Genomic DNA, 23,549 nt, shown 5'->3' with positions numbered 1-23,549 from the left:
AACACAGAGGCCCCACTCCTTCGCAGTCCCACTCAGAAAGGTAGTCCCAAGCCCTGGGACTACCCCTAAAGCAACCCAGCAGACCATGATGTTCACCCCCTCCCCGCCCCGTGCAAAGAATTCTCAATAAATTGTCTGCAATAAGAGTTCTAAGAAGACAAATGTTAACCAAATCTCTTGTCATAAATGTTGTGAAGGACAAGAGACAGTGCAAAGCGCCTTCTTTGTGTGCCAAATGCGTTCTCATCATACCCAAGTTTCTATTGCCAAAGTTCTATTGCCAAAGTTCTCCTTTGAGAGACCAGAGAATTATAGCCCCATTCAGTGTTCCGGGACTTATATACTGTACCAGGGTTGGTGTGCTGTGGTTGGCTACATTGTAGCCATGGTAGAAAAATGAGGAGGGTGGTGATAGAAAGAACAATTTTCTGGTGTTTTTCTCTTCCCTATAAGATTGTTCATACCAACGCCAGATCTGTTGTTGGTGTAACATTTTCTGGAATAGGGGGCATCTGCCAATTGAAGGGCTGGGGGGGGGGGTTATGATGTGGCAGACATTAACTCCTCCTCATCCCACCCAAGTCCTTCCCATGTTATGCCCCAATCACTTTCCCAATTTGGGAACTCCATTGGCAGAGTTGTGGCAACCAGTGCAGTGTTTTTCTGACACTGTTCCATCATCCATGGTGCATTCATTGGGAAGTGGACTTCTGCACTGGCAAGGCTGTCTCTGCACTGGTGTACATGGAGATACACTTGTGTATCTTAAGGATAAGATTGGGTTACACATAGAGCAAATCAGTGCTGACACTGGATTATTATGGGCCCTGGGGTACTGATCTCCCTACCACTCTCTTGATGGTGCATTAGACACTGACATTTGCACTGAGTCACACTGCCAACCCTCTCCCGCCCCCCCGCCCCCCCGGCTTCAAAATCTCTGTCTGAGATATATTGGGTAAAAACTGCATAAAGCAAATAGTGGCCTGCCTCACAGGGAGGCATTACAGAAGTAAAACATGGTGCACATTTGGAAATGAGTAAGAACTACAGAGAAGGAAGAGAAGACAGAAACTGCTCGATTACAGATAGATCTAACTACTTGCAAGAGAAGGAGATAGAAAGTTTGCAAAATTAGTTTCGTCTAAAGCTGCATCATTATCTGCTAACAATGGTTCAGAAACAGCAAATCTTATCTCAGTGCAAGAAACTGCTTTCCTGCAAACCCCGTTCTCCTGTATTGCCGCTACACTGCTACAGCTAAGATTGCAGTAATCCTTGCGTTATTGCTAGGAATCGACCGAAAGCCTCTGTATGAGAAACCAGGAAAATGGCTCTTCTTATGCCACTCTTCATTTGTCTTATCCATCGGTAGATCTAGCTTGCAATAATGTCACCATCAATTAAGTAAGTGTGGTTGGAACTGGATACAATAGAATCTATCACAAATATTCAGAGAGTGTGAGAAACAATACTCTTAGGTTTTTGTTATGTTATGCTTCTTGATTAATGTGTTTTTCCTGAATTTTCTTCCTCTAGCTCTAGGATGTATTATTTTCTTCTAACTTTCCAGCTTTGCCAAGGATACTTGGCATTCTTGTATCCTAGAATACAAACAATATCACTTAGAATATTGGCCGCAAAGGCGACTTCACCCTGATTCCACAGACAAAGATGGAGACTCCTCTTACTTCTGGACTCTCCTTTTCATCTTCTTCTGCTTTTACATGCCGGTCTTGTCCCTTTCTAGATGTTAAACAGGGCAAGGCAGCAGAAAGGTTGGTATGTCAAATTGCTATGGAAAAGAGAATCCTCTGGAGAACTGACATTGCGTGTAGGTCTCAAGTGCAGAATTGTTGCCTCTCATAATATGATGTACTGTCTAAGGGTTCAATTCAATAAAACATATGTCTTGGCTTGAGCTCCATGAAAACCAGGGATGGCTGTGGAAGTGGTAGAAAATCAATTTTTTATGGATTCCAGAGCAGAGGAAGCTGACATGTTTTTAAAAAGTAAATTAAGAGCAAGACTTATAAGCTGTATTCTGTGATACCAAAATATGAAGCTACCCCCCCCCCCACAGAGAGAGAGAGAGAGAGAGAGAGAGAGAGAGAACATCATGCATCATGCACTGGGTTATTCATACATGAACCAGACACACATAAAGGCAACACTTTTGTATAGCTGAAACATAAAGCAAGTCTCAGGCCATTATCAAGTAAATGGAATACTGTAAATATAATGCTGTATATACTCATATAGCCATGAGGATGCAATACTTATCATTGACTGGAAGGGATGCATCTTTCTGGTCCATGGGGGATGAGTATTCCCACCCAAGTCCTTGAGCTGTGGCTTGAGACACTTCAGCAGAACTTAGTAGCTACATTCCATTAGAAAAGGCACTACTGGAATAAGCCGGGTGGGCCTTTGCGGGCTCTCTTTCCCCCAGTGCTGCATGACAGGGTGGAAGCTCCATGTCAAAGGAGGATGGGAATGAAGTTACATGGAGGATGAGAAGTCTATGAAATGCTGACTAAAGGGTACTACTACAGACAATTTATTGAGAGTTCTTTACATGGGGGGGGGGGAAGCACAATGACCTATTGGTTTGCTTTGAGGGTTCCAATTGTCTCCAGGGCCTGACTTTGATCCCTGCCTAAGGCTCACAAACCAGGGCTTGGGACTACCTTTCTAGATAAGTAGCCATTGTCCCTGGGGATTGGTATAGGGACAGAGGTCAGTGCAGCGGTCTTGGGGGTCCACCTGCACTGTACTGGTCTCTTCTTCCCTTCACTAGTGCACAAGTTTCTCCTTGTCGCTGCCCTTTTCTTCCAGCCTTCTCTATCTTTCCCCAAATGCCTCCAGGACTCTGCCACCCTCTTCTTGATGCTTCCCTAAAACATATATATTTTAATATATAACAGTACAAGTCACCCCACAAATCAGTAACCAACAAAAATCTAGTGGCCAACTTGATGACACTCGCACAACTGGGTAAGAGTTCTAGTATTAGCTTTGATACATGGAAATGAGAACTAAAATGGCATTGGTTACCTGCTGGGCCATAATCACATTGGCTCTCAGAAAAATCAGTCTCATCAATCTGTTTTGTTAAGTAAATCTACTTTTTATTACATAAGGCAGTTATGTTTTCCTTTTCTGGTTATTTGGCTATAACTTTTGATGAAATACAGATAATTCAGCACGGTTTGTTTAATTGCATTCTGCATTAAATTACCCATTGAATGACATAAAACATGATGGTATTATTAGAAAATACCAAGATTTTCACAATTTTGGCCACCCCTCCAAGGGTGCATATTCTCAATTTCCTTAAATACAATGGTAGCCCCTATGTACATATAATGTCTCTGGACATACAATCAGATAACATCAATTTAAAATTGATCATATTGTATTGTCCAGTATTTTGCTTATTGTAAACTGCTTTATCAGTCGACAAGGAGTGAGTAATTAGTATGTAATTTTAAAAAGTTAAATGAATTAAAAGAAACAAGAAATCTACAGCAAATGCAGTTCAAGGTGAAATGCTATCTTCAAAATCTCAGAGAACACAAGTCCAAAGCAATTGGCTAGAAATCCATTTCTTGGATTTCTTAGGCATTGGTTTTTACAACTACACAATTGAGACACTGGAATGTATTCTAATGTGTGCCGCACACATGGCAGAATAATGCTTCAATACGACTATTTTTTAAAAAAAATCAGTAAATGTATCAAATGATGTAAGAGCCAAATGTTCTATTTAAATCCTCTTGGCAATTCCTGATTAAATGACTTTGCCAATAGAAAAGTGCCCTTTTTTAAGCGCCAACAATCTAAACTGATTAATTACTAGTAGGAATATCAAAACAACAATACAAATCATTCTTTATACTGTTTACATTCAAGTTTTTTTTTTAAATGCTTTTAATTCTTTTTACGAAAACGAGTAGGAGGGCATTTGTTCCTATTAGGGTTTTGAGCAGCTCTTTGGGTATTTATAATTTGATAAATTATTATCAAATACAGAAAACCCCCTCCATTTCTTTGGGGGTTTGGTTCCAGACCCCCCTCCCCACAGATAAGGAATTCCACAGATGCTGGGGTCCACTCCCAAAGCTCGCACAATTATTTACCTAAAGCATCCGGAAGCCTCTCCTGGTTTGCGCTGAGTCACAACCCACTCTATTGGCCTCTGTGGACCTCAGAATGGCCTGCAGAAGCCTCCATAAACTACTAGTTAAACAAGATGTTGCCTCCAAAGGAGTAGCTTCTGGAGGCTTCTGCAGCCACTTTGAGTGGGTCACTGGCCTGGCACGACCCATGAGAGACTCCTGGATCATCTTCTTTTCTCCCCTCAGGCCATGCAGATCTTAAGCAGGCCCAGGAATGTGGAGGAGAGGTTGCCTCAGCAGTCTTCTCAGGCCAGTGCTTGTCTCTGTAGGACCCAGTGTTACAGGTTCTCTCTGGCCTGGGCATGCCTTTGGTCTTAGGGTGAAACTACACATTACAAGGTATGTGCAACAAAACTCAATGGCATGTTCTTCTAAAGATCAGCAGTGCTGGAAGATGGCATTTAGGAGTGGGAAAGCAGCAACAGAGGTTGCCTGCTACTTTTCTTCTGCAACTCTCCCAAAGTGCTCCCCCTCCATGTGGGATTCCAGATGTGACTGTAAGTACAAACCCACATCTGGAACAGTGGTCACTGGGGTGTTGTTTCATATGTGGTCCCTGCATGTATGCAACTGTACATTGGGTTCACTGCATCTCAAAAATGGAGAGGGAATTGCAATGCATGTACACAGCATCTAACACAGAGGTTTGTTTACTAGTATGCACATCCATAAAGAGTTGAGCACTGGAGATCATGTACAGTACCTAGTAGTTAGATGTAGTCTTTTCTGCTTCATGTAGGAGGTTCCAGGTGGAAGTCTATTTACACACTTGGATTGTGTTTACTTAAAACGCAGCAGTCAGGCACCTTGCCAGGACTGTAGCCAGAGGAGGGCAGCAGCATAGTAAGTCCAGCAGGTGCCACAAAGCACCATATAATGGGCCCTACCACTGACCATGGGAACCACTGGGGCAGTGATGGCAACACACAGGCACTTCCTGAGCCAACCAGTGAGCACCTGTGTGTTGCCGTTGCCGCCCCAAATGGCTCGGGTGGCAAGTTGGAGAGGCCGTTTACACAGCACATTGTGGCACCTGCTGGACTTACTGCGCCACTCCACTCTGGCTATGCTACTACACCTTTCATAGAACTTTGGGAGTACCTGAAGTCCGCTGAAATCAGTGGTACTTAAGGCAGTTGGATGTTTGTAGTTTATTGGTTTCAATGAAATTTAAGCAGGCCAGACTGCAATACTTTGTTCCCAATATTTTATCTATTTGCCTTCCTATGTATGGGTTTTTGTATGTCTCCACGAACTAATATTATGACTCAGTAGTTTCTGTTCTTCTCTGTTAAGTAAAAAATGCATTTGTTAAGGGGAAAAATGCTGAAATGCCAGCTATCAGAACAGATATATTTCTCTGAATTTTGACCAATGTAGACAAGGACAGATTGCATCAGTGTTTCTGCACTGTCATTTTTGCAAACACCAAGTAAGATTAAACTCAGTTGTGGTAAAATCTGAAGAACTTATTGCATTAAAACCTGGCTGCCAAATTAAATTAAGCTGTTACAAGAAATACGTACCATCTGCAGGGCTTCCACTAAGTGTTTTCTATGTTTTATGGTAGGCTATTATTTGTTACGTACAGGAGTGTTTAGGACTGTAAGAGCGCTGTTCCGTTTTACTGCCTATAAATTATTTCTTGGAGATCATAAATTTCTTTCCATTAATTTATGAGATGCAATAATGAAACAAATCATTGGTTCATATGATCTTAGTAAAAGGAGGGTAGGGAAAGAATAGCCCATTACAAGTTAATTAGTCTAAATAACAGGGAGTGGCTAAAATTTCATGGAAGAATGTTTTTATGACAATAAATACCAGCATTTCCAACTACAGTGCCAGTAAAATTACCATCACAATTGACTACCATAAAGATTGGTTTTGTGTTGCAGATATCCACCAAAGAAAGATATAACTGAATGGTAGTTATGTGAACACTATTCATATAGCACAAATATTACCACTTGGCCACAACAAGGATCAATCTTGCTCCTTGTGTATTGAATGAATAGGGAATAAAATCACTTTGGGGGCAGGGCTCTGTGTGACACCAGGTGCATTTTATGTGATGGCAAGCAAACAAAGAAGTACATGGCTGACCTAAGCAACATGACATTACTGCAGGCATCAGTTTGCTACATTCATTCTTTATTGTCCTCCACTCTTCCTCTTTCTCTGGTGTCTCCCTGTCCAGTGTTGAAGAGTATATTATAGGCTCCTTGGGAGGATGCATCTTTTTTGCTTATGTCATTCTGTAAAGTGGCATGTCTTTATTGTTAGAATTTTTGCTACGCAGCATTAAAGGTGGTTTACTATTATTATGGTACATGTAAAACAACACTTGGTAATAATTAATTTGGTTGCATCCAGGGTAATGCTTCCATGAATGAAAGCACACTTCATAAACACACGCTCTCTTTGAGAATGAGATTTCTTGAATGTGGTATCTTGCCCAGGAAGTTGAATCCTCAGTAAAGCACTTGGGTTCAAATAATCTCAGGCATTCTCCATTTGATTGATCACATCTCCTTATTGTGGGATGAAAAGGGAAAGAAGGGCACAAGCCTGGGACCCACTCCCAGTCTTTCTTTAGGAACACTGTGGAAAAAATAACATCCAAACAAACCCTTGTTTAATCTCTGAATGGCTTCTGACATTCTAGACCAGGGGTGCCCAAACCCCGGCCCGGGGGCCACTTGCGGCCTTCAGGGGCTCCCAATCAGGCCCGCGGGGAGCCCCCCAGTCTCCAATGAGCATCTGGCCCTTCAGGGACTTGCTGGAGCTGGTGCTGGCCCGACGCAATTGCTCTCAGTGTGAGGACGACTGTTCGATCTCTTACCTGAGCTGTGGGACGAGGGCTTTCTCCACTACTTGCTGTTTCATGTCTGTGATGCAGCAGTGGCAGTGAAGGAAAGGCTGGCCTTGCTTTGTGCAAGGTCTTTTATAGGCCTTGAGCTACTGCATGACTGTCATACATTCATATATCGTCTCCAAAAAATAAGACCCACCCCGAAAATAGGACCTAGTTGTGATCAGGGACAGGATGGGGGCGAGGAGCAGAAGCGGTCCTCGGGCAGGGGTGGGTGGGTGGAAAATGTGACAGGGAATGCTGCACTCCGTGCGCGCCACCTAGAAAGCGCCTGCTGTGCTGCCTTGGGCAGAGGACGCTGAGGTGGAGCTGAGATGGGAAGCAGCAAGCGAGGCAACCCTGCCTGTCGGGCTCTGAGGCTCTCCACACTTTCCAGGGAGTAAGTCCCGTTAACTATAAAGGGAGTAAGTCCCATTAACTATGAAGGGACTGACTTCTGAGTAGACAGGCAGGCAGGGATCCTCCTGGGCAATTAGGGAATACCCTCTCCACATGTTCCAGGGAGTAAGTCCCATTAACTATAAAGGGACTGACTTCTGAGTAGGCAGGCAGGCAGGCATCCTCCTGGGTGCTGAGGGGATATTTTCATATGATATATTTGCAGCAACTGTTACCCTGCACATTCCTGATCTTGTCTGATCTCAGAAGCTAAGCAGGGTCAGGCCTGGTTAGTACTTAGATGGGAGACCGCTTGGGAATACCAGGTGCTGTAGGCTTATACCATAGTCTTTCGAGACTGAAGGTTGTCAACCAACCATTTTTGTACATGAATGACTGTGGATTGTTGTACATGTAAAAAAAATAAGACCTAGTGTGTTTTTTTTTTGAGCCAAAAAAAATATAAGACAGTGTCTTATTTTCAGGGAAACACGGTAAGTTCCATCTCAAATATATTCATTTATGTAAATTATTCAAATTTTAAATGTAAATTAGTTCTTTTTTCCCAGCCCCCAACACAGTTTCAGAGAGATGATGTGGCCCTCCTGCCAAAATGTTTGGACACGCCTGTTCTAGACAATGGAAACATCCAGAAGGAATAAGAACAACATGGCAATGATGACCATTTCCAGAGAAGTTGCCATTTTCATCTCTTGCAACAAAAGCAACCAAGAGTTTTGTGGCACTTAAAGGCCAACAAATTCATTGCTGCATCAGCTTCATGGACTACAGTCCACTTCCTTACATGCCTGAAGATGCATCAGAGGCATCAATGAAAACTGAAGAGAGAGTATGCTTAAAAGCCAAGAAGGGAACTACTGATAGTTGTGGCCCAGTAAAAATAGCCACTCAATACTTCTTTAAAAAATGCGTGGCAACCTTTATTTTTATCAGCAGCATATGACACTTCTACAAAGAACTGACTCATCAAGGACTCTCCAGAGACAACCAATATTTACTTCTCTCTTTTTATATTAATGAATTCCAACTCCAGTGAACACAAATTCACTTCCTGCATGCAGACCAAAAACATCAAATGAAAAGTATTTGACTGGAAGCATTAGGCTGAGGCCAGAGGTTTTCAGACTGGGGTGTCGCGATGCCCCAGCCTGTGTGCTCCGGCCTCTGCCCCCTTAAGGGGCGGGGGCAAGGGGGAGGCAGGGAGGAGGCAGCAACACGATCCACAGGATTAAGTGGCTCAGGGGGGCTGCAGGGACAGGGACTCACCAGCCCCTGCAGCATTAGACTGGGGGTGAGGGGAGCCCTGCGCGAGCACCTGCAGGGCTCCCCATCTGGTTTGAAGTGAAAGTAGAGCGATTGCGCTCTACCTCCGCAAAACCAGAAGTGGAGTTCGATCGCTTTACTTTCACTACTAACCAGATGGGGAGCCCTGCAGGCGCTTGCACCTGGGGATCGCGTCGCTGCCTTCCCCCTGCCCCCGCTGTCTCCCCCCGCCCCCACGAGAACTTACTGCATTTTTCAAACTCCTGGAGAGTTTGAAAACCACAGGCTTAGGCATTCCTGAGCCATATCATAACTTTTTCGAAACCACACCCTTTTGCTTGGGACATCTAGAACAATTAGTATGTCTGTGGGCGCGTGCAGTAATTGAAAATTAATTTTTATGTCCCCTTATAACATGTCAAGCTGGTTTGTTTTTGTTTTTTTTAAGCTGATATCGCTGTTTAGAGTGACTCCTTCCCCCAGAGTGGGCAAGATTTCCTTCTCCATCTGGGAGTGGAAATGGAAGGACCCAATCCATCCTCTTTTTTGTTCCCCCCAGGGCATGGTCAAATTGAGCTCCAGCTTATTTTAAACCTAATACTGTTACAGTAATTCTATTTCTCTAGTATCTAAGAGTTAAAGCCTCTATTGCATGAAATTATCTAGAAAAAGGATGACTGTAGATTTGGAAAACAATTCTAACCATTAAAAATGACTCACAATTTGATTATTTCATTTGATCTTCCATTCATTTTCTAACTTCTTCATAACTTCCTTTAAAAATAAAAAACCTCTGCAAATTCTATACTTCCTGAACTACTCATTGTTTCAACTGTTACAGTTTAGAATGGAGAATGGACACTTTATCTTATAATGAACTCCCCTCATTGGCTTTTCAAAACCCCTGCTTGGAGGCAGGCTGTGCAGCATGGCCTTTCCCAGTTTGAAGAGACACTTGGCCAACAGTCTGAGGCTAAGAGGCAAAGAAGGAAGGCCCATAGCCAGGGAGACAGTCCAGGGACAGACTGCACTTGCTCCCAGTGTGGAAGGGATTGTCACTCCCGAATTGGCCTTTTCAGCCACACTAGACGCTGTTCCAGAACCACCTTTCAGAGCGCGATACCATAGTCTTTCGAGACTGAAGGTTGCCAACTAAAAGATGTGTAACATAAGGTTCGGTTCACATTACTACACAAAGAATAGATAGACAATTTTGTCCCACCCCGCAAGGTTTTTCTCTATTAAAAGATAGGATTCTGTTTAGGACAGTGGTTCTCAAAGTGGGCACCATGATGCCCCAGTTAGAAAGCCCTGGTCTCTGCCCCCTGAAGAGGCAGGGAGGGAGAAGGCAGTGACGCGATCCGCTGGATCACGCCATTTTGGTGGGATGCAGGGACTTGCTGCCATTTACCAGCTCCCTGCACTTCTAGAAGGCTGCTGCAGCTCTGTTAAGTGGCAGCAAGCCCCTGCGCCCCTCCAAAGCAGTGTGATCCAGCAGATCAAGTTGCTGCCTTCCTCCCGTCCCCTGCACGTATTTACTGTGGCTCAACTCTCCCTGAAAGTTTGAGAACTGCTGCTTTAGAAGACTCAGAGCTCAAGATCTTGCATGTCTACTCAGAAGTAAGTCCCATTATAGTTAATGGTACTTACTCTCAGGTAAGTGTGCATAGGATTTTTCACAATGGAGAGAGGTGAAAAGCGGTGTGCCCCAAGGATCTGTCCTGGGACCGGTGCTTTTCAACCTCTTCATAAATGACCTGGAGACAGGGTTGAGCAGTGAAGTGGCTAAGTTTGCAGACGACACCAAACTTTTCCGAGTGGTGAAGACCAGAAGTGATTGTGAGGAGCTCCAGAAGGATCTCTCCAGACTGGCAGAATGGGCAGCAAAATGGCAGATGTGCTTCAATGTCAGTAAGTGTAAAGTCATGCACATTGGGGCAAAAAATCAAAACTTTAGATATAGGCTGATGGGTTCTGAGCTGTCTGTGACAGATCAGGAGAGAGATCTTGGGGTGGTGGTGGACAGGTCGATGAAAGTGTCAACCCAATGTGCGGCGGCAGTGAAGAAGGTCAATTCTATGCTTGGGATCATTAGGAAGGGTATTGAGAACAAAACGGCTAGTATTACAATGCCGTTGTACAAATCTATGGTAAGGCCACACCTGGAGTATTGTGTCCAGTTCTGGTCGCCGCATCTCAAAAAAGACATAGTGGAAATGGAAAAGGTGCAAAAGAGAGCGACTAAGATGATTACGGGGCTGGGGCACCTTCCTTATGAGGAAAGGCTACGGCGTTTGGACCTCTTCAGCTTAGAAAAGAGACGCTTGAGGGGGGACATGATTGAGACATACAAAATTATGCAGGGGATGGACAGAGTGGATAGGGAGATGCTCTTTACACTCTCACATAATACCAGAACCAGGGGACATCCACTAAAATTGAGTGTTGGGCGGGTTAGGACAGACAAAAGAAAATATTTCTTTACTCAGCGTGTGGTCGGTCTGTGGAACTCCTTGCCACAGGATGTGGTGCTGGCGTCTACCCTAGACGCCTTTAAAAGGGGATTGGACAAGTTTTTGGAGGAAAAATCCATTACGGGGTACAAGCCATGATATGTATGCGCAACCTCCTGATTTTAGAAATGGGTTATGTCAGAATGCCAGATGCAAGGGAGGGCACCAGGATGAGGTCTCTTGTTATCTGGTGTGCTCCCTGGGGCATTTGGTGGGCCGCTGTGAGATACAGGAAGCTGGACTAGATGGGCCTATGGCCTGATCCAGTGGGGCTGTTCTTATGTTCTTATGTTCTTATGATTGCAGTCTCAGTTTGCAACTTCTGCTCTTTGCTACTCAGGAGACAGGTAGGTAGCTGTAGTTCATGTTGAGTCTAAAAACAAATGGTCAGGGCCTTCTTGGACTCTGTAAATGTCCTGAAAAAAGGACCTTCGAGTATCTAAGTTTGTGAATGCCTAATTGGTCATTCCAGTTTAACTAAGTTGTGAAGGAAGGCACAAGCAAAGTAATCTGTATTTAGTTAATGATATGCTATTTCAATCTATTATTATATAATGAACTACTTTTGATTCAGTAAGAACTTGTCACAAAAAGGATACTTAATTCTGCATTCAGGTTTTATGTATAGTCTTCCTAAATCACTTTGCTATACACAGGCTTCTTCATACCCAGTCTGGCAAGGGGAACCTAGGAACATGGCAGGCAGTGGCATACCTGGGGAGCAAGGGGGTCAAAAGCCTCAGGCACCAGGCATGCTGGACTGTGGTGCCTTCTTTGCCCCCCACTGCTGCTTTCCTTGTCGCCCTCTCTGACATCACCTTCTTAACCCCTTTGGGAGGGCTGGAAAAGCCACATGTAGCCTCTGCAGCCCTCCAGAGGCCTTCTGAGGCCTCCAGAGGACCTTTAATGCCCACTTCTGGTTTTCAGTAAAGATCGGAAGTGACGTTTCAGGCCTTCTGGAGACCTCAGAAGGTTTTCAGAGGGCTGGAAGAGGTTGCGCGCAGTGGGGAGGGTGCTCGACTGGGGGACAGCATTTTGCGGTCCTTGCCCCAGGTGGTACAGGGGACAAGATCACCACTGCTGGTAGGCAGAATAGTCCCAGGCCTTCTTTCCCAGGGTTATCCTGTAGAGCAGAGGTTGTCACCCTTTTTAGCCCGGGACCCACTTCTGAGAATGACAATCTGTCTGGGGCCCACCAGAAGTGATATCAGCAACCCGGAAGTGATGTCATAGCCAGAAATGACATCATCAAACAGGAAGTGACATCACTGTGATGTCAGAGCCGCAAGTGATGTCATCGAGCAGGAAGTTCTTGCCTAGAAACTCAAACTGTAAATGAGAAGAGACAGTATTCCAGCTCAGAAGCTTCTTCCAATTCTCCCTGCCCTTGCTACCATTGCTATCAAGCAAAAAATAAAACATCAAAATATTTGTGTATTTATTTACTACTGTTTTTATTTCTGTCTTTATTTACAAAATCTCAAGCTACTTCTTGTATTGCGCTTGAAACTAACAAATATTGATGTGGCTATTGATACTGTGCTCAGCACTAGCCAGAAACAAGTGCACCCTACGCATGCACCTCAATACAAGAAGTAGGTTGAGCTTTTGTAAATAAAGGAAATAAAAACAGTAGCATCCCTCTCAGAAGGAAGATAAGCAAGGACGCTTTCCCTCATCTCCCCCAAGCCCAAGCACATCTACTCAGAATTGACTCCCATTATTGGCAATGGGGCTTACTCCCAGGTCAGAGTAGACAGAATTTCAACATAAGAGAGAAGTAAGAAGATGGGAAGGGTGCACATCAGAGAAGTGGCTGGGGGAGCAGCACTCTCCCTGGGTGCTTCTCCCCCCCCCCACATGCCAGGCTTGCCCTCCCTCCTCTCCACCCTCCTGGCTGCTCTCTTGGCAACCAGGGATCCCCCCTCACCCCAGCAAAGATATAAAGAGAGGACATGCTAGCCAGGATAGGAAAGGATCGTGGCTTCCAGGCAATTTCAGAGAGGGAGAGAGGTTGTGATGCAGAGGACGAGAACGGCAGTGGGGTGGTGGTGGCTTTGATGCTGCTTTCAAGGCAGACTCACAAGGGGGGAGATCACATGGGTCTGCCTCTACTCACCCAAGTCCTGTGTTTAGGTCTTCACCTACTCTCCAGCCCAGTCCAGCTGCGGGGGGGGGGGGGAGCTGCTCTGTCTTGCAATCCCGAGGCAGCCCATCCCATCAAGGCAGCCAAGCTGACAAAGACTGGTGGAGAGAAGCCTGGCTCGCTCATTCACATCTCTCCTGGTCCTTCTCTGCCTGCAATCCAAGCCTGCACTCTGCAATTGGCCCCCCTGAGGGAAGCCTCCAAGTGCAGAGGGAGGTCCAGCTGGAAGGCAGCAGTACACTTTCTGGAGAAAAGCAGCACACCGCTTTCTTTGCACATGTGCAAGCCACTCTTAGTTGCGTCTCAATGCCCAGAAGTTTAAAATGGCGATGCCCAGGCTTTGCCCACTTCCAAAATGGCGCCGCCTAGGTCTTTTGCCATCTTCCAAGATGGCTGCTGCCAGCTTCTTGCGACCCACCAGAAATTGGATCGCGACCCACCAAGAGGGCCCTGACCCACAGTTTGAGAACCACTGCTGTAGAGTATCCAAATGGCCCTTAATTGGTGGCACTCATGGAAATATAGTCTTTGATGACAGTTAAAATACTATATAGGTCTGGACAGAGACTGTTAATCCTGGACAATCACAGTAAGAATTCAAGGCTAAAATCCTATACACCCTTGCTTAGGAGAAAGGGTCCAAACATATCCAATTTCCCAGTGTGGATGCAGATTCTCATTCTGGGTAATATGTATGTTCTGTTTTACATCTGAGACAACAAATGCGTTCTCAAAGCAGGACCCTTCTCCCTTCAATTCTTGGTATAAATTCACTGGCATGCACAGTGGCATTGCTAGGACTTGTGCCACCCAATGCAAGAGGCCAGTGCATCATCCCTAGGATGGAACTGCTTCCATGCAGTGGGCAGGGCAACATCCTGGGCAATGGGTGTGGTAATGTAGCATTGTTGCACCCCACTGATTTTTTGGTTATAACTTTTGATAGAATAGAGGTATTTCAATGCAGTTAGTTTCTTTGCATTCTGCATGAAACCACACATTGACTGATATATAGCATGATGGTATTACTCAAAAATACCAAGATTTTAAAATTTTTGGCGAGAAGTGGTGTCACCCCCCCCCCTGCGCTCATCACCCAGTGCAGCCCGTACCCCCTAGTGAAGCCACTGGGCATGCAGCATCTTGAGCCTGAATTCAGGGGAGCAAGGAAAGTGCACACTCCACATAGCAAGCTTTACACTTTTTCATTTCCTGAGTGGCTTATGGCTGATCTAAATGCCAGTGGCGTGAAAATCTTGTCTATAAAGAGCATGAACTGTACCATAGTTCCCAAGTAGTTTTTCATGTTGTGAGCAAGCAATACGTGGCAGTAAGGAAAACTGTTTTTCTTTCTTTCATTAATTCATTATTAAATTGGTAATTTAACAACCCCACTGTTCCACGCTTCTGGGAATTCAAACTGGCTTACAAATAAAATGCCAGATAAAACAGTACCAATTAGCAGTAATGATTGCAACAAAACAGCCAATAAAAGGCAGTGGCACCTTAATTAAAAGCAATGTGGAATGAAAAGGTCTTCAGGCCCCTATGGAAGGCCAGCAAGAAGGGGGCAGTCATCTGCTTAAGGGGTGGGGAGAGGTGTGGCAACAGAAAATGGGCTGTCTTGGGTTGCTGCCTGTTGAATATCTAAAGTTAATGGTGACAGCACCTGCAGTGGAGCCACCTGTGATAACCTCATGGGATAGGCAGACTCAGGTGGGAGGAGACAATCCTTCAGGTAGCTGGGTCCTAAACCATTTAGGACTTTATTGGTCAGGGTGGTCCAATCCATGGCCTGCAGGTTGCAAGTGACCATGGCAGCCCTGAGCAAAGCCAGTGGCTGGTCAAGCAGATGCAGAGGCTTCTGGGGCAAGCCTCTACTGGCGCTGATAGCATAGGAGGCCATGCCAGTGACATCCGGCTTGGGCTGGGCCCAGATGAGCTACAGGCAGGCTATGCCCCTCTTGCAGCTGTACTCAGCTCTTGGCCATGATGATGACCTGCCAGTGGGCTGGGAGGCAATGGGGAGCAACAAAGCAAAAACTAAAATATAATACCGGCAATGCAATGAAACCATAAAAGAAACGGCAGCATACATAAAACATGGTACTGATAAGCAGCAGCATAAAATACAAGCACAGTGTGGATGAAACCAGCATTAAAAACAATCAGAGTGCAAATAAAAGCAGTAAAATTGCAAATACGGTACAATACAAGCAGATAAGAAGCGGCACACTGGAAAACCCCAAGGGAGAGCAGAGATCTCAGTTCAAAAGGGAGGGAGTTCCATAATCACGCTGCTGAACCAGATAAGGTCCTACCTCTCATTGTCACCTACTGTACTTAACCTAAAGGTAGCATACACAGGAAGGCCCCCACAGAGAAGGCAGTTCCTCAGATTACCTTATACCAAGCTTTTACAGGTAAAAACCAGCACCGTAAATTGCGCCTGGAAATGAAACAATAGCCTGTGTAGCCACTGAAGCAATGGTCCGACAGAATCAAACCACCATGCCCCATGACCACCCGACCCAAGCCATAATGTTCTGCACTAATCAGTTTTCAGACTATCTTCAAGGGCAGTCCCACACAGAGTGTGTTGCAGTAATCAAGTCTTGATGCCACCAGCGCACAGGCCACTGTGGCCAGACGGGCCATGTCAGGTGTTCAGTGGGACTTGCTCCCAGAAAAGTGTGCAAAGGATTGCATCCCAAGGGTTCATTTGGGATGAAACCCTGCACCTTTTCTATGTGGGTGTGCATGAAGTTCTAACAGCAGTTCTGCAAGCTCCAGTTACCAAATGTAGGTTACCAAATGTAGCTGCTGCGGTATTTTCCAGGACAATTGGATAGTGTGTTTCAGTTTGGCCATGTGGATCAAATGTATTTGCTGTCTTGGACAGTGTTTCTCAAACACTGGCTCAATATGGAGCACTGTGCCACTTCATATGCACATCAACACTCTGGGGCTTCCCGAGAATTCGTGCGTGCACCAGCAGGGCTCCCCAAGTTTAGGAGTGTAAAGGGCCCAAGAGACCAAAAAGTTTGAGAACCACTGGACTAGAGATACGAAACGAAAATAAACATTTGTAAAATGTTGCAAAAAATTTAAAAAAACTAATGGAAGCTATGCCTAAAGATGTTTTTTTTTAAAATTGGTAAAACTAACATGTTAATTCATCCATTTTCCAATATCTCCTAATAGTTGAGTGAGAAAAGTACATTAAATAATACTTCTCACATGAATGCACATGCCTGCCGCAATGCTCACTGCCAGTCCTAATGACTATCACCACTAAGTACTCCAGAACGCTTTTTCATTAAAGAGTAGAAGATGATGTTATTTTTCTTTCCTCTGTTAAAGTGTTGAGTCACATGATTCACTGTGTTGGGATCCACTGCATTACAAAACACACTGGGCACTACCAGCAGCACATTCTGCCTGGATCTAGTTGTGAAGGAAGAAGTTTTTGCCGTAGTAGTCACGCACGGCTAATTCACGGTTGGAAAACTGAGGCCCCAATATTATCCCTCATCATCAGCGCAGATGCAGTCATCCCAAGAAGGTATGTGCTGCATCCAATGGGGTGGGGTGACCTGAGGGCACACAGGAGGTAAGTTAAAATTATTTTTGCTTACCTCCACATAAACCCTAGACCAGGGCCTAGGAGAGGGGGGTAAAGGGGGTAATTTGTACCCGGGCCCAGGGTGAAAAGGGGGCCCAGGAGCTAAAGGAGGGCCCCCAGAAATTTATACTCAGACTTGTTGCCTGCACAGGATGCTGGGGACATTACCACCAACCTGCGGCTGCAGCTACTGGCAAGCCATATATGCTGGGCCAAGGAATGCATACATGACACTCCTTAACACAGTGTCAAATCTGGGAGGAAATGGGACTGTTACAGCAGCTGTTTGGCTTGTGGATCTGCTTACCGTGAAGGAGTGTATAGGAGCAGAGGGACACAGCTGCAAGACTGTAGCTACTGCAGAAGCAAGTCTTGGTATGCACAGGACACTTTCCATTCTTAAAGCCTAAATATGATTATGCTGATTTTCTCTATTTAAAAGATTTTAGAGAGACTTAGGAGTGTGTTTGGTTTCCATATTACTGTACCTAGCTGCCAATACCACATAAGTGGGTAGACCTGGGCTCCAAAGTCTTTTCCAGCTGTTTCCAGCCTCCCCCACCCTGTTTTGCCCCCTTCTTGCCCCCATTCTGCTCACCCATCACCACCCTCCCTTGCTCTGTTTCACCCCTCTCCCTTTGCCCAAAAGAAACTTTGTACCCCCTAATAAAATTCCTCTCTGAGGCCCTGCCCTAGACTGCCTATGGGTCTCCTCAGACATGGCATATGTCCTAGGAGAGAAAAGGGGTGAGGAGGTTTAAAATGGAGTGGATAAGATCTGGCATGCACCATTGCTGTTAGATCCACCCCTCCAGTCTCCTCCTTGCCCCGGTTCCTCCCCCTCCCTGCCCACTGCACACCACCATGGCTGACTTATCTGGTCTGGGGCTCCAAGCAAGCTGCTGCAGTGTGGCTGGTACCTCTTGCCATTTCCAGCAGCAGCCCAGTCGCACACTATAAGACATTGCGCTCTGAGACGCCTTACGTCGGGCTAAGCTGCTGGAGCACTAGTTCTGGCAGCACAGCCCGATCACAAGATTAGGTTGTGAACTGCATAAGGTGGGAAGATGGCATGTGAAGTGTTCATGTCATCATCACTGACACAGAACTGACGTGGAGAACTCTCATCCATCCCACATTGCTCATTTCACATTATGAGGAAAGGGGAGGGAAACTTAATAAAATCTATAAGCCTCACCCCTGACTTCTCCCCATTTTAGCCACTTGTAGTTTTATTACTTATAGAAGCTACTCACAGCTTTTTTCCCATTAAATAGCACACAGAGGGGGTGCAAGTGGGAGTCGAACGGCAGTGCGGGCCAAGTCCTTAAGCTCCCTGATCCTACTGGCACAGTTCTACTCTCTTTTCAGCTCCACAGGCTGCTCCAACTCTCGCCCCCAAAAAACCAAAACCATCAGTTCACATTATGCACAACACATTTTGCATAACATTTGATTTGACCAAGGGGGCCCTACGTCTAAGGGGCTGGGCTTGGTCCTGCTATAATCTGATGACTGTCCCACATAAGAACAGCTCCCTGGATCAGGCCATTGGCCCATCTAGTCCAGCTTCCTGTATCTCACAGCGGCCCACCAAATGCCCCAGGGAGCACACCAGATAACAAGAGACCTCATCCTGGTGCCCTCCCTTGCATCTGGCATTCTGACATAGCCCATTTCTAAAATCAGGAGGTTGCACATGATTCAGTTATTCAGATGTTACTTACTGAAACATTTGGATCCAAACGTGGATCAAAATATTACTACAAAATCTCACTGCAGGATATACAAAAAGTTATCTGCACAGAACCAGTCACTAGAATAAAAGCTAAATACCTATATGTTTTTCTTTGACTGCTGTTGAATCTTATGGCCAGCAAATACTGGCATGTGATGTGAGCAGCTGTTATATATGCACAGTATCACTGCAGTGCCTTTTATTAGCAAACATAGTATCAGCTATTCAGCTGGGATATCACCTTTCAAGATAACAGAACATTATTTTTATACAGTATTATAAGAATTAAATGTGACGTATGGCCTCCATATATGTCAGAACAAAATATGAGCAGATCATCTAGGTCTTCATCAGGGAACATGCTTGTGAAACAAAGCTTGATTATTTGTTTTTAAGACTGCAGGCAAGGCCACATATTATATGCTATATAAAGATATCACTTTATAACACTGGAAGTGAAGACTTCTGTAAGCCACCTTGAAGACTATTTTAATGGACAGGCAGGATATAGAATTTTTAGGAAGCTAATAAATGAATTTGCTAGCGCAGATCATGTCTAGCTCTCACTGAGGCTGTGTGCAGAGATAACATTTTCAGAGCAATGGAGACAATATGATAGAGCCATCATCACTTCCTGTACAGGCGTTCATTTTTTCCTGTTCTGCAGCAGCCTCCAGTCAAAGTAATCTTGCAGGGTTCATCACGCTGCAAGCTGTTATTTAGGAAAACCCAATTTCTCCTCCAAGAAGGGAGGCAAAGGCTGATTCTACACGTGTGTGGAGCAGGGACATGTAGTCAGGCACCGCCTCCCCTGAGCACATGCGCCACACAGTTTCAGAGTGGTTGCACGATCGCAGGAGATGATTAGCTGTTGCTGCTGTAAGTTCTAGTCTCTCCAAGACTGTCCAAGTCTCTCTGGGAAACGAGAGCTGTGGCAGCAAGCAATCAGCTTCCACTGTGATTGCAGAGGCATGGGGGCTTCCAGTAGCCCCCAGAATGCCTTGTGGCATGATGTCACCCAGGAGCTCCACATGCTCTGCCTTCATTATTTTAAAGGGTAGCACAATATGAGGGGGGACATGATTGAGACATACAAAATTATGCAGGGGATGGACAGAGTGGATAGAGAGATGCTCTTTACACTCTCACATAACACCAGAACCAGGGGACATCCACTAAAATTGAGTGTTGGGAGAGTTAGAACAGACAAAAGAAAATATTTCTTTACTCAGCGTGTGGTTGGTCTGTGGAACTCCTTGCTGCAGGATGTGGTGATGGCGTCTAGCCTGGACGCCTTTAAAAGGGGATTGGACAAGTTTCTGGACGAAAAATCCATTACGAGGTACAAGCCATGATGTGTATGCACAACCTCCTGATTTTAGAAATGGGTTATGTCAGAATGCCAGATGCAAGGGAGGGCACCAGGATGAGGTCTCTTGTTATCTGGTGTGCTCCCTGGGGCATTTGGTGGGCCGCTGTGAGATACAGGAAGCTGGACTAGATGGGCCTATGACTTGATCCAGTGGGGCTGTTCTTATGTTCTTATGTTCTATCTTGGATCTAGGCAGTGGACCATAGACATGTCTCTGATCTCGTGAGGATCCCTGATCCCTGATACTTATAAAGAGATCCAAATAGTTCTGCATCTGCACATTGTGTATTCAGATTGGCACAACACCATTTCCTAAATAAAGGGAACATCTGCCACAGAACTGAAATCATGTGTGCCAGTTTCAACTGTCTTATTTTCACCAGCTTTGCTCCACTGTTGGTGACCAAAACTCCTCATTTGGCACAGAACAAGAACAGCACAGAGAAAGTGATTTCACTTTCCTGAAAATCTGTCTTAGGAAATGAGTCACTTATCACTCACTGAGTCAACGAGACTGTAACAGCACAAGGCAGTCATGGTATTGCCACTGTAGGAACACAAAACAATGGAAGAGCCATGCTGAAACATGTATTAATTGAAACCCAGGTTATTTTAAACAAAAAGTGTTTTCTAGAGACTTATCTGAAGCAATGAATACTGTATCTAATCACACCGACTTCAGAGGTGGAGCTTTGATGTTTTTGTCCTTTAAAAAACTTCACCCACCACAACTTCCTACTTTTATGTTTCATACTATTTTTGTGAATGTTCTTTACAAAAGAAACCTTGCAGCTTAGAAAGGAATTAAATGACGTGCAATATGCACAAGATTCTCAGCCTGTCTTTTATCTAGTAACTGAAGTTGAGCGCACTGTCTGTTTTTTGTTGTGGCTGTTTGTTTTACCCAGTGCTGCTTCTCCTTGTGGCAGCAGCTATTTTGGGCTGTTCCCCCCCCCCCTTAAAGGGTGAGGATGCTGTCTCCATAAGCATCAAAGCCAGCTGAGAAATCTAGAGCTGACAGGCCTGTGATACTCAGCTCAGCAATAAGCTGTCAGCTGTATCTGCAGAAACCACATGCTATGATGGTAGGTGGGAAAAGAAAGCAAAAAGTCAAGAGTATTTTCTTTAAGATCAGTTGTTGGGCAGCCCTTATCTTGCTGCTTATCTTGCCCTTTCCAATAATGATTTCTATGATGATATACTCCTGCGCACCTACTTATAAAATTGTTCTCACTAGGTCTACACAGGATTGGGAGAAACCCATGTTGAGATGCAAAGTTTTTTCCTCCCCACTCAGGCTCTAAATTCCTTCAAACAGCTAATCTAGAGAACGATTCTTAAATGCTGCTATTTTGGGCACTTATGGGGATTGGTGATTGACAGGCAGAATCCCTGTTGTCTAGGCTGGGAACTAGCTAGGTGACATGATAATTCCTAATGATCAGCTCATATGAATGCTAATACGCCACAAGAAAACCGACTCTCCACCCACCCCCGTCTCCTTTCATTTCCTTCCTAATGAATATTTGATGTGTAATACACTTCCTAGCTAGGACTGCTTGAGCAGAAGGACGTCTAAGGCTTTTATTCCTTTCAGGGGTTTTTTATTGGAAAAAATTGACAGTGTTAGTACTACTAATGAACAGAAATACTAATACAACTTCCACTATTATTACCTTGAGTTACAGGCCTAATTATGACTAACTTTTTTAATGGGCCATATTGTTAGCTGAGCACAGGCTGAAGAGTCCACCAGCCTTGGGCCGACCCAACGAGTTACCACCACACAAGCTAACGTGCAGGCACAGTGATAGCAGCAATGGGTAATGCAGCCAAACGATTGTGCCCCATAGCTTCTCACTCTCATTCAATTGTGTCTTGGATCACACAGTGGAGTGAGCTGCTGAAACACATAAAGAGAGAACTCCAATGGAACCTCATCATTGTTCATATGAGGGACAAGGAGGTTAGATTGTACCGTAGTTTATGTGTGATCCTGGCTGAAGTGCATAACGAGAAGAGGGCAGAGTGCATTTCGACATAGCTATTGCGAGGCCAGTCTGACTCTTCCTCTCTCTTGGTAAGAGAGAAGGTGCCCGAGCTCCAATATCACTGTGGTTTACCTCTCTTAAAGAGGTTGCGGTGTTGATTTAAGATTGGCAAACTGCAGCCTTCCAACCCTTTCCCTCTCTTGTTCCACCGTGTTTTTCACATCCCTTGACGTGCCTGCAACACTGCAGGAAAAACCATTTCACATCTGTTGGGAGTCCCCTTGAAAGAGGGACAAAAGGTGGATCTTTTGTGATGAGAGAAGCAAACTATTTCATGAGAAGTCCCTCCTTGGATCAGCCTACTGGGAATTGTTTGGTCAGATTTAATAGGCCTTAGTTAGACACCATCACAAGAATTGCAAGGGCAGTATAGTAGAGAGCATGGCTCAGACAGGAGGACTCAAGATAAGGTACATGGACTAAAAATGGAACATCCTGGGGAAGAACAATGACTCTAAGGACATGGAGCAGTGGTTCACATTCCATCATATACTTGGGTATGTAATGCTGAAGTAAGTGTCCAGGGTGCCAAATCTAATTTTTCTATAGTAAAAATTATAAACTGTTTTATGAATATCTACAAACTTTTCTCCAGCACAGCAAAGTTGCTATCAAGGAGGAAGTCCCATGATCGTTCCGGAATGCTTTTCATAACATGATCTGTCAATAAAACAGGCTCAAATGTCAGTGCTGGGTGAAGACTGTTGCTGAACTAATATTAACAAGGACTTTGTTAATTCTTCAAGGTTCTGTTTGTGAAAGAAGCTTGGAAAACAATTGCTAAAAGTTTGCATTGCAACGTTTGGGAAAGCTTGCTTGTCTGCACAACTTGTGGAGTTAGACAGTCAGGGCGCAATTCATAAAGCACTTTTAAGCCAACTTGAGGAGGGAGGCCGGTGAACTGACATGCACCGGCCTCCAGTGGTTGATGCAGGCCCCAATCCACTAGCACAACGGTAAGCCCACACCAGCCAAGCTTGGAGAGGAGGTGTTTTGGTGTGAGGGGGAGGGCAGGTGGTGGGTGGGCCCGTGGGCAGGTGGGAGGTAAGCAAGGAGTGGGGCCAGGATCTGGCCCTTATGCCAGATCCTAACCCCAGTCGCGGGCAACCTGGGCCAGCCCGAGGCTGCTCAGATCTGCGCCACCTCTTTAGGTGGCACAGATTCAAGTAGATCCATTGGGGCTGCTGCAGTACAACACGAGGTAAGGGCTGCACAGATTTCAGCCCCAAATCCTGCCTTGCACGAAGTGTAGGCCTACAGGCCTGTCTGCTCCAGGGCTAGTTAGGATTGGGCTGACACTTGATCTTGCAAGGGTTAGAAATATTTTAGAGAAACTAACAGTGCAATTCCAAGCATATCTACTCGGAGGTAAATTCCATTGAGTTC

General features: G+C 45.1%; 1 protein-coding gene and 1 pseudogene across 1 annotated transcript in view; one reads left to right on the top strand and one right to left on the bottom strand.

Moving 5' to 3' along the window:
- Positions 1-23,549, bottom strand: part of NALF1 (NALCN channel auxiliary factor 1) — a 430,376-nt gene that overhangs the window by 18,049 nt on the left and 388,778 nt on the right. The gene's annotated exons all lie outside the window — the stretch shown is intronic.
- Positions 7,653-7,772, top strand: LOC136646930 (5S ribosomal RNA; annotated as a pseudogene).

This window comes from Tiliqua scincoides, chromosome 3, assembly GCF_035046505.1.
Source record: "Tiliqua scincoides isolate rTilSci1 chromosome 3, rTilSci1.hap2, whole genome shotgun sequence".
Taxonomy (NCBI): Eukaryota; Metazoa; Chordata; class Lepidosauria; order Squamata; family Scincidae; genus Tiliqua; species Tiliqua scincoides.
The sequence above is the reverse complement of the archived record's forward strand: the minus strand, read 5'-3'. Positions and strand labels throughout refer to the sequence as shown.